This window comes from Meles meles, chromosome 7, assembly GCF_922984935.1.
Source record: "Meles meles chromosome 7, mMelMel3.1 paternal haplotype, whole genome shotgun sequence".
Taxonomy (NCBI): Eukaryota; Metazoa; Chordata; class Mammalia; order Carnivora; family Mustelidae; genus Meles; species Meles meles.
The window spans coordinates 59,458,322-59,477,178 of NC_060072.1; the positions used below are offsets into that span (position 1 = coordinate 59,458,322).

The 18,857-nt window shown below is 40.8% G+C and overlaps 1 long non-coding RNA gene across 1 annotated transcript; it reads left to right on the plus strand.

Annotated features, from left to right (window-relative positions):
* Positions 1 to 312: 312 nt before the first annotated feature.
* On the plus strand, positions 313 to 13,783 carry LOC123946558. The gene is made up of 2 exons (XR_006819628.1): positions 313 to 1,140; positions 10,873 to 13,783. It is a non-coding gene; the product is annotated as an uncharacterized LOC123946558 (long non-coding RNA).
* Positions 13,784 to 18,857: the final 5,074 nt, after the last annotated feature.

An 18,857-nucleotide genomic window follows, 5' to 3' on the forward strand; every position in this document is an offset into this window, starting at 1 on the left:
GTGTAATAATACCAAATGTGCCAGCTGTCTGGGTAGGTGGGCACTCCATCTACGGCTAGTAGAAAGGTAAGTTGGCACAATTTTGTAGGAAGCCAATTTGATAACACACGCAGCCACAAAAAGTTGAAATTAATATACAGGGATTTATTTAAGGAAGTAAGGATATATACAGATACATTAGTAAGAATATTTTGGGGGGCACCTGGGTGGCTCAGTCGGTTGAGTGTCTGGCTCTTGATTTTGGCTCAGGTTGTGATCCTGGGGTCCTAGTATCAATCCCTGTGTTGGGCTCCGTGCTCAGTGGGAAGTCTGTTTGGGACTCTTCCTTACCCTCTGCTCCTTCCCCTGCTCTCATGCTCCCTCTCTCTCAAATGAATAAATAAAAAAAATTTTTTTTAAATCTTAAAATGTGTTCCTCAAGCCTTATTTATAATAAGAAATCTTAAGGAACAATAACAAGAAAATGATTAAATACAAGGGCTCTCATCATTGTGGAAGAGTGTTAAATGGTATGGGAAAATGATGTCTGCTACAAAAAACCAAATTTAAAAACATGAGAGGATATTTTCCAAAGGCTCCTTTCATGCCTCCATTAGGTCACTACCAACACCTCTTCCCCAAATGCAACCACTATCTTCTAATAGTATATCTTAGTTTTGCTAAACTTTAAATACATTCAAACTATATACATATAACTGTGTATGGTTTTCATCATTCAAATTTATAGTTTTGCATTTTATCCATGTTGCATGCAAAAATAATATATTAATTTTCATAGCTGTATTTAATCGTATGCATATAATAAAATGTAGTATCCATATATTTGTACTGTTACTAGTTTGGTACTATTAATAGTGTAAGAAAATCAAAGTATATATAAAGTATTATGTCAATTATATTTACAAAGGTTATACATAGAGAGAAAAACGTGGAAATAAATAGTAATAATTGAATGTCCCAGGGTAGTAGAAGCATAGATGATTTGTTTTCTTCCTTGCAGTTGTATAAGTTGTATTTTAAAATATTGATCATTTATTCTTTTTAAGATTTTGTTTTTAAGCAATGTCTACATCCAATATGGGACTTGAACTCACAACCCGGAGACCAAGAATCACATGCTGTACTGACTGAGCCAGCCAGGTACCCCAATCATGTATTACTTTTATAAAATCAAACAGACTTAAATAAAATTTGTCAACCAAATTTATTAAACTCTGATAACTCTAAGTATACAGGAACAATACTCTTTTATATTTTTAAAGCTTATAATCTCAAAGCTAAGCTAAGCTAAGATGGTAGGAACACCTAAACAAGCATAAGTCAAGTAACGCTCTTTGGAGAGCTAAGAGGAAATCTGTAAAGAAAAGAACGTGAACTTGGCACTTAGATCCAGCTTTAGGTCCTACCTTTATGATTTGAAAGAAAAAACCAAATAGCTCAGTTTTCTCATCTAAGAATGAGGATAGTAATATTACATCATCTGAGCTATAATGAGAAGTAATCGATACATAGATGCCTAACATAAAGAATATTAGGAGTTTCTTTTCCCAAAGAGAGCTGTGGTAATAAAAGAAGTAGGTCTCGGAAAGTTTGTAAAGAGAAAAGTAAAAACACAGCGAAGAGCGGAGAGGTCCTAGATTATTCCGGTGGAGTTAGATAGGGTGGGGCGGGGCTGTGGGGGAGAAAGAAGGCACCCACAAAGACGGAAAGAGAAGAGAGCTACCCCCTGAGCGAAGTGCTGCTTCTGATTGGGGGTGGGGAGGGATCGTAGTGGAAGGGGAAATGGGAAACCCGCTAAAATATTTCTTACTGTCCCCCTAGATTTATGCTTCTTGAGGACAGCCACATGTCCGTCCAGTTCCTCTTCTATCTTAGCTCCTAGAACAGTGCTTGGCCCCTGGTAGGTGCTCACTGAATATTTATGGAACCAACAAATGTTATATTACAGTATTTATTCATGTGGAGTGCTTGTTCATACAACTTCTTCTTTTTATTGCCCGGGTCAGAAGTACGGTATTTATTCATTGTTTTCACTCATTGACTATAATAGAGTTACTCGATGCCTACATGTGCCTGAAAGTTGGCCTACAGTCATGAATAACAGGGTGAGCCCTGTCCTCCAGCAGCAGTGGGCTGGAGCTAGCCACCGTTACTTGTGAGAGTTAACTGTTAAGTTTTTAGGAATCTCGTTAAGCAGAGCCATTGCAAAAAGTTAAATTATATGACTTTATGAATAAAATAAATTATATGACAAATAAAGGTAATAAACACTCAAATATATCACTTCCCAATTCCCTTGCATTTTACCATCATGGATGCTTTGGAGGTTCTTTATCCCTTGGTGTCCGCACAGTAGAAATATTCATACCCAGCACCGCTGCCCATCTGTTCCAGCTTCCAATAAGTGACTGTTGTGTTGGTAGCCTGAGTTTGGTCCTGGTGGAAGTGTCTTTACCACAGAAGTCAATAAACACCATAAATCAGGGTAGTTGTCCCCCCTGCCCCCGGTTGATTTTTTTTTTTTTTTTTTGCTTTTTAAATATTTTATTATTCTTTAAGATTTTATTTTTATATAATCTCTACACCCAATATGGGGCTCCAACCCACAACCCTGAGATCAAGAGTCACATGCTCTGCTGACTGAGCCAGCCAGTCCCCCCAGAAGAATCCATTTTTAAAGCTTATAAGAACATTTTGATTGAGTACCCTCAATCAAAGAGAGTATCCTACCATGCATAAAGATCCCTGGGAAAGAATCTGGTTTGTGAGGTTTATGGTCAGGGAGCAGAAGGTGTGGCTAACTAGGGGTGTCTCTGTGGTAGAGCAGGGCTTGGGCCCCTTTATGAGGCTAAGAGGCAAGGTGTTAGTCCCCCCAAGAAGGGGGACCAGGAAGAGCAGAATGGAACAGGTGTGATCCAAGTGGCAACCTATTCCTGAGAGCTGATATATCCCAGGCTGTAGTATGGGGGATGCCAGTGATCACCTTTTGGCCACCAGACCCCCGGACTTGGTATCAGGGAAGGGACTCAGGAAGCCCGTTGGTCAGCATCAGAGTACATGGGAGAATGACTGATATTAAGTCCTCCTCAACATACGTGTACGCACATGTACACACGTGTGTACATGAATAGGCATGTGTATGTGTTGTGGGAGGAGTGAGTTGAGACTATTTAAATACTCACATCTTGCCTTCATTCCCGGAAGAAGTGAGATCTGAGTCCTTGTGTGTGATGTGGGAGCAAAGATGATGTGACTTGGCGGTATGGTGTGAGGAATAAGAGAAATGTTTAACTTGGGGATTCTGGGGCAGGCAGAAGTCAGGAACAGAAGTAAGCGCATGAATCCTGGAAACTGGAAGTCCATGACCTGAATCCAGTCCCTATGTGTGACTACGGCAGGAAACTGTCCTGTGCCCGCCTCTATGCAGTGGACCCTTCCTTGCAAGTGACCTGTGTTCTTGCTTCCAGGTTGGATAAGGTTTTCTCTTCCTTCTTGACAACAAGGTCCTGATAAATGTAGACATATAGTAAATAATCCATGCTCCATGATTCATTTCTTCTTTATTACAGTGTGATAAATCACCCTAGGTTAGTAAGTGCTGATGAATTAGGTTTCATATTTTGTCAAAGCAAAGCCTAGCACTTAACAGCTGAGGTCACTGGTTTCTTCTACAGGATTTGGACTCAGATGGGTGGGAGTGCAAGTCTCAACTCTTCATTTTTAGCCATGTGATAGCAGTTGCCCTCACCAGACCTTAGTTTTCTTGTCCATAAATTGGGGATAATAATAGAACCATACCCATTAAATGATACAATGAATATAAACACCTACCACATACAGAAAGCATTCAAAAATTTAAAATTATTTTTTGCATTAATTAATTTATTTTTGAGAGAGAAAGAGCACAAGCTAGCAGGGTTGGCTGGGGGTGGGCAGAGGGAGAGGGAGAGAGAATCTCAAACAGACGCCATGAGCATGGAACCCAATACAGGGCTCATCTCACAACCCTGAGATCACCACCTGAACCTAAACCAAAAGTCGGTCTCTTAACCAGTTGTGCTACCCAGGTGCCCCTAAATTTATAATTATTTTTATGGACTTAATGTAATGATTTTACATTCTTGCGAGCCAGAAATTGTGTCTGCACGCGTGTGTGTGAATGCGTGCGTTTGTGTGACAATAATCGTGCTATGGAAATGAGAACCAGTCTTTGTGGATATAATAGCAGAAGAGTCATTGCCAAGCTGTTGATATGCCTGCCATCTGGTTTCTTTCATGCAAGATAATGTCTGTGAGATATATCCATATTGGTGCTATATCAGGACTTTTCTCCTTTTTACTGAGAAGTGGTATCCAATTCTATGACTATACCACAGTATTTTCACCTATGGATGGACATCTGGGTTATTTTATCCAATTCTATGACTATACCACAGTATTTTCACCTATGGATGGACATCTGGGTTATTTCCAGATTAAATTTCTATGAATAAACTTGCTATGAACTTTCTTATACATTGTAGTACACATCTGTTTTCACTTTTATTGGGTAGATACCTAGAAGTGGAATTGTGGGGTTATTGTACAAGTTATGTTTAACTTTTTAAGAAACTCCCATACCCATTTCCAAAGGAGTTCCACCACTGAACACCCCCCACCCCAGCAATTTATTTGTGTTCTGATTGCTTTAAATCTTCACCAATCTTTGGTAACACCAATCTTTTTACTTTTATTCATCTGACTGATTGTGTACCTATCTCTTTGTGGTTTTGTTTGCGTTTCTCTGTTGAATGACAATGTTGAGCATTTTGCCAGATTTTTGTCCTCTGTGCTAATTTTGTGTTCTCAGTCAAATGGAAATGACAATAATCAAAGATCAATCACACCGCAGTATAAAATACCTCCTACAGTTTGCTTATTGATTAACCTTTATTCATACCCCAGCTGAATGAAGTGGTTACCATGTATCCACCTCTAGAACATGTGTTAGTTTCTGCATTTTCTGTGCATTTTTATTATTACTATTGTTATCTAGCCAGTTTTAGCACAAAGTAACTGTTCTCTTGGTAAAAGCCTCCTGATTATCTATATGATAATCATGAAGTGGAGCCTTTCAGATTACTTAATACCTTGTATTTGGAGGCGTCCCTTTCTTCAGGAGTGCTCAAAGCCCTTTGAAGTTAATATTCACAGCATCTTTATGAAGTGGGTGGGAAGCACTGGGAAAAGAAACTGAAATTTCAGAAGGCAAAGAGACTTAGCCCAAATCTCCAAGCGAACTGGTGAAATTTAGGCTGTAACTTGAATCACAGTCGTCAGCTCTATCGCCAGATCTACTGACACCCCATAAACCAAGTTATTATGTCTCCTTATGGGGTCAGGCTGATAAAGGTTTCGAATAGGGGTATCTGGGTTTCTCAGTGGGTTAAGTCTCTGCCTTCGGCTCAGGTCATGATCTCAGAGTCCTGGGATCAAGCCCCAAATTGGGCTTTCTGCTCCCCTGCTTCCCCCTTTCTCTCTGCCAGCCTCTCTGCCTACTTGAGATCTCTCTCTCTGTCAAATAAATAAATAAAAATCTTAAAAAAAAAAAAGATTTCAAATAAAGTCAAGTTGCTTCATCTGCTGATATAAAGTTAATATAGTTTTCCCCCCAAATCTTTGAGAACTGGAAAGTTATCATAAGCCGTGCCATGGAGAGTCCCTGTGGATTTGTGAGCTGATGGTTATAAAGAAAACCAGAGTCATTCTGCCCCATGGAAAAAGATGTGTGAGAATGCAGTAATGTAGGAAAAAAAAGTTTCAAAGAACAATGTACAAAAATCTCCTATCCTCTCGTACGCACATAAATATTTTCAAATAAGAAGACTGTTTTGAAAAAAACAACAAAGAAAAGGATTGGACCTCTAGCAATAAAGAAATAAAACACACCAGTGTTCCGGGTTGGTTTTTCCAACATCTGAACATATTGCATATTTAAAGAGTCACTCTAAAGTAATATGTGTGATGTTTAACAAATATGCCAGAATCCACACACCCAAATAGGCGCTTTTTTCTCCAAAGTAGGCATCTAGGGATGTTTATACACTTTCTTCAATGTCACTTTGTCACTGATGAAAACATTTTTGGAATTGCTATTTTGGAATTGTCTTCAGAGCCTTAGGAACATTCTTTTGAATGTCTTTGGGATTCTGTGGCCCTGTAAAAAAAAGCACCCCTCAAATATTCTTTCACACTTTATTGTCTTAAGTCTTAGGCTCCTTATCTTGGGTCTCCTGTTAAGCATCTTGACATTCAGACATGACAGTTAGCTCCACAATTTTAACTGCAACCCTCACTTCTCTTCTTGACCACGATCTGGATTCTTTTTTTTTTTTTTTTTCTGCCTGAGTTGCTACAAGTAGTAGTTCCATGTAAAAACTCTCTTGGTCCAGCCTCACACCAGGAACAATTTTCTTGCCCAACCCCAAGGTATATAGGAACACACATCCAATGCCCCCGTCATTCCCAGGAGCAGTAGACAGAGATCTAGTGGCAGTAATTCTCATCCTCTAAGAGCAAAACTAACCTGGTAAAATGGCCCACAGTCATTTGGTACCAATGACAGACATATAGTGGATGCCATGTAGGTTCAAGATGCATCAGGAAAATAAAAGTTGCAAAATGGCTATGAAGTGGTGGGACGGGATTTATGCTATAAATCTGAATGCTACATTGACTCTCCCACTAGAAGAAGGAATGCTGCTTTCAGGGGAAGCTCGAGTTCGTGTCTGGCTCCCACCATATTGGGTTGAGCTGTGGCTCTGCTCCATGCCTTCTCTCTGGGACCTGCACTGATGAGACCCGTCTCTTGATACAGGAAAATGAAACATAGTGAAACATGCCCTCACATTCAGGGTGCTGACAGCAGGATTACAATAAATGTACTGCTTGCTGTTGTTGGTTGAAGGGAAAACTAATTCAGATTTATTTTTTAAAGGTAGAATTTTTAAATTTTTTTTATTATTTTATTATATTGTATTTATTATTGTTTGTTTTAAATATCTTTATTGTGGGGAGGGCATTTATGTTCCTATATATTTCCAGCAACTTGAAACTATTTACACTGTACAAGCAAAAGCAACAGATAGGTAAATGGAAACACCAACAATAAAAGTACATTAGTATTTTCTTTTGGATAGTACAGTTTATAGTGGCATTTACCAGTTTATTTTCCTAATTGCATTTTACCTGAATTAATATAAACACAGGAAGTATTTTCAAATTGCAGGAAAGCAGATTATCTCAAATACAGAAACAGGGATGCTCTATTTGTTGGCAACTCCGGGAGTTCTCAAAGAGAAATATGAAACTGGCCCCAGACCCAGAGGGCAAGGAGAGACCAAAGAAAGAGGGAAACCATTCCCAATTGGTAGGGGACAGTTTCTGTTTGTGGGGGTGGTGGGAGGAAGGGGCTGAAGGAGAAGGAGAGAAAGAATTTCAAGGAGGCACCAGGCCCAGCACAGAGACCAAAGAGGGGCTCGATTGATCTCATCACCCAGAGATCACCACCTGAGCTGAAATCAAGAGTTGACCACTTAACTGAGGGAGTCCCCCCCGCCCCAGGCCTCCCAGCGGGTAGCAGCTTTGATAAGCAAGGAAACTTACACAAGAGGCTTGCAAGGAGGGGCGCAAGGGGCTCACTGGGTTAAAGCCTCTGCCTTCGCGCTCAGTTCATGATCCCAGTCTCTTGGGATAGAGTCCCGCATCCAGCTCTCTGCTGCTCTGCTCAGCAGGGAGCCTGCTTCCTCCTCTCTGCCTGCTGCTCTGCCTACTTGTGATCTCTGTCAAATAAACAAATTCAAAAAAAAAAAAAAAAAAGGAGGGGGCTTGCAAAACTTTACATAGCGGTCTTAATGAGGCTCGGTCAGGTAGATGGCCCGTGTGGACTCGGCTACACTTTACAGCCAATGTTGTATCCTTGAAATCTCCAGGGCCCTGAGAATGGTGGGCGGAGCGTACATTCCAAAGATAGAGAAGGGTCTGGGGAGCCTCTGATTGCCCGATTGCCCAGGGACAGTGCTCAGGGCAGCCGGACATCCTGTGCCCTTCAAGGGCCTCCTCCAACACTGCGGTCATGGCTCCTGCTCCAAGATGACCAGTTTGTGGAATCCGTAGATACTGCTCATAGGATGGGGTAAGTCAAAACCCAGTGCGTACTTGGCGATATTTCCCATGCCAGATTTACCTGACGAGTCTGACTTAAAACTAAAAAGAAACCCACCTACTTATTGAAGGCACTACGGATTCGTGTCAGGATATAGATTGTGCCTAAGAGAATCTGTCTGTAAGCACGCGTGGGAAGGAAGTAGTCAGGAGTTTATGCGGAGAGGAGGGCAGGGGAACCCAGGAAGGGGTCTGCGGGGGAGGGGAGGCCAGCGCCTCTCTGTTCTTGTCTCCATAAGCGAGACTGCCACATCTCCTCATGGAAGAGAAGCAGAGTAGTTAAGGCGGGAAGTTATATTGCATTTTGTCTTCTGTCCACGCACATAGTTCGGTTCCCGACATGCAGGGGAGAGGATAGAAAAGGCACTCTGTCAAAGCTCCATCATCGAAATCCTACAAAGGAAACAGATTTTAAAAGCCGCAAGAAGGATTTATGACTTCAGGGACCTTTGTGAGTCCTTTTATTAGCCTAGTACATCACTTCTCCCCCATCTTTATGCTGACAACACTCCTCAGCCCTTCTCTGGATTTCTTGTCAAACTGGGCAACTATATAAAGTGAACAGACAGGAGCTGCTGCTGATTGATTCCCGGGTTCGCCTGTACATTAGGAGCAATTTGATTCTGCTAAGAGATTCTCTTACGCAGTCTTCCAGTGAGGGGCTCTTGGATTGTTTCTGACAACTATGTGTTTTAAAGTTTTATTTTTTCTTATTGTGGTCTTTCTAGGAGTATAAATCAACATGTAAAGAGAATAGCATGCTAGCCTAAATAGCTCTACAGAAGTTGTTTGAGAGTGTGGAGATGGCTCTGAGTAATGTGGCTTGGCCACCAAAGTCGTTAAATGGGGTAGACCCTTCCAAGCTGTCTACATGGCTGGCCTTTTTTTTCTACTCACTTTACTTAGAAATGGGCAGTTCATAAGGGAAATCTCAAATATCTTCTCTGTAAAGCTTTCCTGAATTTTGGCAAGAATGAGTTAATTTCTCCCTCCTTTGTATCCCAACAACAACAAAATAGTTGCAAAAGTTTCATGAACATTTACATGTTCTCTTGGCATTATTCATTGACCCACCGATTCCCTACAACAACCTTGTGATGTCTGCACTGTCATGTTCTGATACCCAGACCAGTTGCATGACTTGACCAGGATCACACAGCTACAAAGTTGAAGAATGTGAATTTTAACCTATACAGCAGCAGTGTGCCTCCAGACTTTATTTTTTTATTGTTGTTATTTTTTTTAAAGATTTTATTTATTTATTTGACAGAGAGAGATCACAAGCAGGCAGAGAGGCAGGCAGAGAGAGAGGAGGAAGCAGGCTCCCCGCAGAGCAGAGAGCCCAATGCGGGGCTCGATCCCAGGACCCTGAGATCATGACCTGAACCGAAGGCAGCGGCTTAATCCACTGAGCCACCCAGGCGCCCCTGTTGTTATTTTTTTTAAAGATTTTATTTATTTATTTGACAGAGATCACAAGTAGGCAGAGGGGCCGGCAGAGAGAAGGGGTAGGGGGAAGCAGGCTCCCCGCTGAGCAGAAAGCCCGACTTGGGGCTTGATCCCAGGACCCCGAGACCACGACCCGAGCTGAAGGCAGAGGCTTTAATCCACTGAGCCACCCAGGCACCCCTGTTAATATTTTTTTGTTGAAGTGTATTTGTTACAGTATCTTGTTAGTTTCAGGTGTACATCATAGAGATTCAGCATTTTTATATGTTAAGAAATAATCCTCACAAGAAGTCTAGTTACCATGTATCACCAAGCATTAATCTGGGCCCTCCACAGCATCCTCTTTACACTATTAACAGCCTAAAACTTCAGGAAAGATCACAACTTTAGTAGCCAATCTCTGCTGGGTATTGAATATGGCTGAGATATTCTGCCAAATGATTTCACAAAGATTGGCTACACAATTTGTGTGACTGAGTGCAAAACAAAATTGGGGGGGATTCCTTTATTCAAAAAGGTACTAAAATATAAAGCTTTTTCCCTTTCTTCCGTGGTCTCTCTCTTGACTTGGTCACAGTGTTTTTCCCTTTGCTCCTTATTTGTGGTTCAATTTTTTTTACTGATTACTAGTGTGAAATTTATCTTTTATCTTCATATTTATGTGTGCTGATTTTAAGCAGAAACATAATATTTAACTTACCTGCCAAACCACTAAAATTACACGACTCAGGTTGCTTGTGTCTTTTGTGCTTTTTATTTTGTCGTTTTTGTTCCTGTCGGCGTAGTGGAATGCTGTGAGAAACTCGCTCAAGGGTTCTATTTCACTTCTTGAGAAGTGCACATTCTACCAATACTCTTTACATTTGGTTGATTGCTGAGTAAGGAAGGGCTGCAAGAAGAACTGGGGCTACCCTATATTTCCCTTTCCTTTACCCTCATAATTTTCAGCGTAAGTGGTTGCCTAATGCAGGAAGTGACATGCAGTAAGAAAGGGTGTGGTGGGTTCCTTGGTTGTTCCTGCTCTTTGCAAACCCGCCTTCTTTCCTTTAATGGAGAGAGAGCCGACCTATAACATTCCAGTAGTTTCAGATGGGCAACATAATGATTCAGTGTTTGAATATATTGTGAAATGATCACCACAATAAGTCAAAACCCATCACCATACATAATTACATTTTTTTTCCTTGCAACTAGAACATCTATTTTCTTTCTTTCTGACAGGTTCTGGTTGCGAAGGGAAGGAATACCTCTCAGTCCGTCCGTCCATGCCCCCATTTACTCAGTTAGAGACCTATTGCGTGTACCTGATTCTTGCTTTGAATCTGACTGCGCCCTTGTACACGATGGGTCCCCTGGAATCCTGTGCTCATGGGCATCCTGAATATTATCTTCTTGTGGAGTGAACAAGGAACTCACCGAGGCGCATACTGTGCACATCGCCTCCCCCCGCGCAGGCGCCACTGTCACACTGCGCTTCACTGACAACACACGAACTCTGTGATGAAACGATGAAGAATTTCAAGTTAGTGACAGCAGAACTTTCCGCCAAGTGTGGGGCCCTTCTGTGTTAGTTCTCTGGTTGCATGTTCATGAAGTTGGCCCTGGCTATGAGATAGTACCTAATTTTTTAAAATAATTTTCAGATGAGATAGTGATGGTGGGAGAAGTAATATTCATTCTTAAGGGGCACTTGGATGGCTCCGTCAGTTAAGCCTCCAACTTTGATTTCATCAGTTAAGCCTCTGGGTCAGGTCATGATCTCAGGGTCGTGAGATCGGGTTCCACACACTGCAGACAATCTGCTTGAGATTCTCTCTTCTTCTGTCCTTCCCTCTGCCTCGTGCACTCTCTCTCTCTATCAGATAAATAAAATCTTAAAAAAAAAGTAATATAATTCAGTTCAAACAAACAGAAACAGGAAGAGCCTTGATTGGAACTCTGGCTTATCTGTCTAATCCTAGAGCTCATATTTCTAACTATTCGTACTCTAAAAACTCAGCTATGCAACTTCCTATAACCATTTGTGGATTTTAGAAATCTAAAAATAATGATCACTGTGTGGGCTATGAAGAGTCCCAAACTGGTGAACCCTCTCTACTCTTTCTCCCATGTAGCACTTAGCCAAAGTACCTTACCTCCTATTGTACTTTGTATTTTCTAAATACATTCTTTCCCAATACATTACCTTATTTTATCGTCACCACAATCCCAAGAATGACTTGGAGTTGTTACTCACTTTGTAGGTGAGGAAATCAGGGCTCAAATATATGAAATGACTTTTTTAGGCTACTCTTTCTATCAAGGCTGGAGTTCTTCCCTTTCCAAGTCACCTCTTGAGTTAAAACTCAAACGTAACAAGACTGTGGACAGATGGTAAAGGAAGGGAAAATATTGGCTCAAAAAACAAAATGAGGTTTTCAGATTTCCTTTACATAACGGGGAGCATGATTTAGTGGGCAAACCTGTGAACTGAGCTCAGAGAGGCTGGACTTCATGGCTGCCACTTATTAATTGAAGAAACTTGGAAATTTCCACTTCTAAGCCCCCAGATTCTCATTTGCAAAAAAAAGGTATTTATAGGACATCAGAAGACTATTGTATCAAATAAGAAAACTTCTGGAGTTCAGTAACAGTTAGTTTTTCTGTCCCTACCACTCAGAATCTACTACTCTACAGATACAGAGAACTCAGTCCAATATCCTTTTATTTCGAGGAGGTTATTCTGGTCAGAGATGAGTTCAAAATGAAAAACACCTAGAGTCTTAGGTTCCATTCTTCACCTTCCCATGATCTCTGACTCTGAATGTATCATGTCATCATTATTTAGGTATGAGGAAGACACACCACCATGTCTGTGGTTAATGCATTAAAGATATGCTTAATGTGCAAGACTATGGACATCCCAGTCTTTGTATGATACCAGTTCAGAAATTTCATTGCAAGTCATTTAAAAATATGAACTAATGTGTACTCACTAATGTCTAATTTGACCACCCTTACTAGATTTGAAATCATTATTAATTTCTTTAATATTGTAATAACATTGATTTAGATGAACCTTTATAACATAGAAAGTATAGAGTATTTAGCAGTAATTAACATCTTTTAATGAGGAAGAATTGCCAAGTAGTTTTCTCTCTTGGCTTTGGGCAGCTAGATGAAAATTCCACTTAATCACAAAGGGAATATCTCATGTCTTGTGTTAAATTTGCCTTCGATGGACTAAAAGACGTGCTTTGGTACTATATTTTATCATAAAAAGGCACATTTGAATCACCAGTGTCATAGAATGTGAAATGTACAAATGCCATAAACTTTATAGATAAAGCCATTCACCTAGAGATCACACAGATGATACAGAATGAGTGCAGAAATTTGATCTGTCTGTCCCTTTGCTCACTGACTTGTGTGGGTCTTTCATACTGGCTTTGCTATTATTATTCCTCTAGAATCACAATATAAAATTTCATATTTTTATGTACATTTATAGTAAATGTTACCCTTTGCTAACCAGAGAGGCATTTAGGCAATTGCTGGGTATGAAAATTGCTGACATTTTCTGAATTTCAAATGACAAATGAGATGCTCCTGTCAGTTTACTGTATAACTCCAGAGCATATGGTACTTCTGCTGGTGGGTGTGATTTCAAAGTTTGCAAATCACACCATGAGAAAGTCCCTCTGGTGGGCTCCTGGAACACTTAGCAACTGTGAATGTGAAGTGACAGTACAGAGGGAAATGACTAAAAAAAATAGCTTCTTTTTCTTTTTTTTTTTGGACAGTGAGAAAGCAGTACAAAGTGAATGCTAAGTTAATTCAGGGAGGTGGTGGGATAAAGGCACCCATCTAGCAAAGGGGAAAAAAAAAAGAAGCTGTTTTCCCTTTTATAGAACAAACCAGGAAGTTATCTAAATTCTTAAAACAGAGTGGATAATGTCAGATTTCAGAGCAAGAATAAGAATTAAGAAACTGACTGGAATTAGAATAGTCGTCAACTCGGCCACACAGAAGCTTAGAAATGGAGGGGAGATTGTTTCAAGGGATAGAGAATGGTGCCGAAATTATAGCTACACCGGAAAGTACAAAATAACTCCAAATGATAAAGATTTGAAAGGAAAACCTCTGCCATTCAAAATGGGGCAGCTTACTTAAGACCAGCCTGTGGCAGAATCCCAGGTCTTCATTGTAGCCTGAATTAATGGGTCCCTTAGTTTTGCTGTGTTCCATAAAGTTCACATCCCACAGCGTTTCTACACAATGCTGAAGCCACCAGTCAGTGACATGAAAAGCCAGTGAGATTTGTTACTGGAAGTGATCGACTGGCCGGTTCCATCACAGTAGTTCAGCCAGCTGCCCTGAGGACCACTGCCCCATACTCTTCCTTGGAATTCAAAAACATTTCCTGTTACCAGCCACAAAGTTTTAATTTAATTGCATGCCTCAAGAGTGCAGAAGAAGTGTGAGTGACTTAAAATGATGCCTCCAAACTAGGATTGAACTCGACCACCAGCTTTTTTGGGTCTCCAGCTTGTAGACAGCTGGCGTGCAATTTCTGAGTCTCATTAACCATGTGAGCTAATTCCTAGAATAAATCTCTACCTTCCTACCTACCTATTTATCAGTCATCATGTTGGTTCTGTTTCTCTGGGGAACTCTGATTAAATACACTACCTAAGGGCTTAGAACAGTGCCTGGCTCACCAAAAGAGTTCCGGGAATGTTCACATTGTCATTTTTATTATCATCATTATACCTCTGACACCTTTCCTTTACCAGTGGCATCATTCCTACAATCTTTGGATTAGTACTAACCAAGTTATTTTCAAAATTCTGTAGAAAGACATCACTGGTGAGTAAATTTGATTTATAGAAGCTGTCTGTTTCTTTTCTTAAAAGTAATGGTTATTAGGCCCACTCCATCTTATTTGCTTGCAAATTTTAGTTTTTCCGTACTTCTCCAAGAAATATGGCAAAACATTCAAAGCCTCTATAGATTTTTGTTTTGTGTGACACCTTCCGAGCAGATAAAGAATTGCTTACCGAAGACATTTTAATAGAACTAGATTTAAATTTACTTCCCAACTGTTTACCGTTTCCAAGTTTCTTTCGTAAATGAGGGTATACATCTTGAGATAAAGGAGATGGCTGTTGATATTAATGCTCAACAAAATCCAGATAGTCATACGGTGCAGCTCTCCAGTGTTCTGCTTTCATTTAATATCAAAGTATCATAGAAAAAAGGAGAAATAATGTAAAAAAAAAAAAAAGTGTGGTATACAGAATCCAGCAGAAAATCATGACAGGAAATATTAGATTGTATGTTACTTTAGGGCAAGGTTATAATATCTTCTTCATTCTTTGTAGCTTCACCAGACTTAATAAATGTTGACTGAACTAACAGTCATGGATTCTGCCCTTCATACATTAGAAACAGAACTTTTCCTTCAACATATAATTAGCGTATTTCTTCAGAGCAGCAGGATAAACAGAGACTGCTAGGTGTTTATAACAATGCTATCATTTCATTTTATAGAGAAATAATACAAAGAGAAGGAGAAGGTAAGTCGTAGTTTCATGCTGGGTAACTCTAGGCAATTATCTATTACTATTATATCCTTATTAGTAGAGATGCTATTGTGATTCGATGTCACAAAACATTACCCTTCTCTGACAGATATTATAAGCCAAGCTGCTTACAAGAGCCAGTCAGCCTCAAAATGACAGAAGTCCTGTGTCCCATCAGATCCAGTGTTAAGAAAAGTTTCATCTTTCATCTGTCACACTTAATTGATGGACGTAACATCAATTGCAGGGCCCACATTTTTAATAACAAGGTGTGTAGGTGTTCGACTGACATAATGCTCTGAGGATATGGGCTGCTGCATCGTGGGGAAGGAAGCCACTGGGATAGGGCATCGATGGCCTCGCAGGGGAACGTAGTCTGGTGTGAGACATAAAGGAGTGCCAGGAAGCTACCAAGTTCAGCTTGAAGGCATGGCCAGTGCAAATCACTCCAAGATTACAGTAGTACGAATTGTTTCTGAGAAGCAGCCATGGGAACACAACGGTTGCCAAAAGCAAACCAGACTAATAATGACCCTTGAATACTAAATAAGTACTTCAAACCAGGTTTTCATGACCCTAACAAACAACCACGTCCACAGAATGCCTTTGTGAGAGTGAACAAAGCGTTCCTATAGGTGGACACATGAGAAGAAGGCTGCTTTCTAGTTGGTTGGGCCCGTTAATCATCTCTGGCCCCTCAACCACAAATCCCCTCTTCATCGCCCTGCTAGTGATACTGGAACTCCATCTGAGATGAAGATGAATTGCTGTGTTGTCTCAGCTCTCAAGATGTCCTCAGGATACGGGAAGAGACAGACAGGTAAATAGACAATGGGGAGTAGGCTTTGTTGGGCAGCAACACAGGGTACCGTGGAGAAGTGTAGGACAGAGACCCTGTTTCTATTGCTGCATAACTAATTTGTCCAAAACACGAAAAAACAATAAATATTTATTGTCTTACATAGCATCTATACGTCAGGAATTTAGGAGTAGCTTAGTGGATTGATTCCGGCTTGGGATCTCCAAGGTTATGGTCAAGGTGTCAGCCGGGGTCAGACATTGGAAGGGGCACCTAGGGCTGCAGGACAGGCTTTGAAGATCGCTCACTCGCATGATGAGCAGCTGACACAGCTGTTGGCACAGGGCTTCACCACACTGAGCTTTCTGAGGGCCGGTTGAATGATTTCAAGATGTAAAAATGGGCTTCCACCAGAGTAAGTGATAAAAGAGAGCAAAGTGGGATTGATTATTTTTATAATGACTTAGCCTCAAAAGTCACACATTTAGCCATGCCCTCCATGTTACACAGGACAACTTTATTCAGTCAGAAGGAGCACACAGGAGTATGAGGGTCAGGAGGTAAGATCACTGTGGGCCATCATACCCTCTGGCTACTGCAGATTTCTCAGAACAAGCTGGGGGGCAGAAAGCTTCCTGCGGGAGAGAACACTGGAGCTGAGTTTGAAGGGCTTTGCTAGCAAGGATGTAGAGTAGAAGGGTTTTCCGGGCAGAGCTATGAGTGTGTGTAAGGGTATGACAAGATGAAAAGGTAATGGCAGGTGTTCTAGTACCACTCTGCGGTAGGATTCAGTGTTTTGAGATTAGGAGGGTGGTACTGGGCAAATACAGGGAGAAATGAGTCTGGATAAACCATCGGTAAAATCACGAAGGAACTGTTTGACATTTTGCTCAGAGGAGATGGGTAATTATGAGCCAGTTTTAATCAGCATTATGTTTCCAAATATGTGTATCTCAGAAGGAAGGCACCCAGATTCTAATACAGTGTTAATTTCCAACTCTTCTTAGGAGGAGAGTCAGATGCCTTCAGTGTGGACTTCCTGCTTTCTTCTTTGTTCCTTCTCCAGTGTTCTTCTCCTTAAACACATCTGAAGCATAAGGGGTATGGCCAGGATAAATTGAGAAGTTGTATTTCAGATTTCTCCATCAATCCTCGGAAGTTTCCTTTAAAGACCTGCTGCTGAGGGGCGCCTGGGCAGCTCAGTGGGTTAAGCCTCTGCCTTTGGCTCAGGCCATGATCTCAGGGTCCTGGGATCAAGCCCCGCATCGGGCTCTCTTTTCAGTGGGGAGCCTGCTTCGCCCTCTCTCTGTCTGTCTCTTTGCCTACCTGTGATCTCTTTCTCTCTGTCAAATAAATAAAAATAAAATCTTAAAAAAAAAAAAAAGACCTGCTACTGAGCTGTGGGTGTTGCAAGGGACTCTGGTTGAAAATACATCAAGAGAGATCAGCCTTAGTCAGTGACAGTGGTTGAGCCAAGGGACATCATTGCTTTTTTTTTTTTAAGACTTTTTTTTTTAAAGATTTTATTTATTTATTTGACAGACAGAGACCACAAGTAGGCAGAGAGGCAGGTAGAGAGAGAGGTGGAAGCAGGCTCCCCACTGAGCAGAGAGCCCGATGCAGGGCTCGATCCCAGGACCCTGGGATCATGACCTGAGCCGAAGGAAGAGGCTCTAACCCACTGAGCCACCCAGGCACCCCGACATCATTGCTTTGAAGGACATTTTATATGTGTCAATGTGGCAGGTTTTTCAGCTATAATCATAAGCAAGAAAAATAATGCTGTTGACATTAGCATTTTCTTTGTTTTGATTTTTAAAATTTTATTTTATGTTTTTGAGAGAGAGAGAGAGTGAGTGAGCGGGAAGGAGGGGCAGAGGAGAGGGAGAGAGAATCTTAAGCAAACTCCATGCTAAGCATAGAGCCTGACTCGGGGCTTGATCCCATGACCCTGAGATCATGACCTGAACTGAAATCAAGAATTGGATGATTACTGACTAAGCCACCCAGGAACCCCAACATTAGCATTTTCAAAGGTGAAAGACAACTATGCAAACACACACACACACCACACACACACACACACACACACACACACACACACACACCAGTCCTGGGACCCTGGATTAGGAAGCATTATCTGTCTCTTCCAGGAACAGAACCAATCTGTTAAATCTAATTTCCAGCTTTCCATAAAAGAAGGAATAGGAATAAGACAGAAAATTAAAATCCTTACATGATACTCCAATCTTACTTTTTATTACTACTGTAATATTCTTCTCTTGACAAACTTCAGAGGTGTAAGCAAGTCAGTTTGCATGTAAGAAATGGCCTAATTTTAGTCTCTTCCATGCACTCATTCCCATGCCTTGGTGCTTTGCCTTCCTTTCTTAAGACCATTGGCTAACCCACCAAGCTAAGGAATAGGCATGGTAGCCTTTACGTCTCTGGCACATTGAAAAGATCCCATTTTATAAATTTCACTTTTCAAAGCTGTACTCTTATTGGAGATGCTAATGGATGTGGGGAGTGTGAGATATGAAAAGAGATATAGTAAATCACAAGATATATAATCAGTCTCTGAATAATTTAAAATTTAGTGTACTACTAAACCCTGTGTTTTGCTTGCTACTGGCATAGTTAGATAACAAAGGGAAGAGTCATTAAAAAACTCTTAATGAAGAGGAAGTCCATATTGCTGATTCCTGGCCTAATTTTTTCCCAGAAGTTCCATAACTGAACAAGTATAGCTCTTAGGAAATGCTCATACACTTTTAAAATTCATCATCCATTTAAAAGAAATAAAATCTATTTTTAGAGTTTACCTTGGAACCTTCTACCTC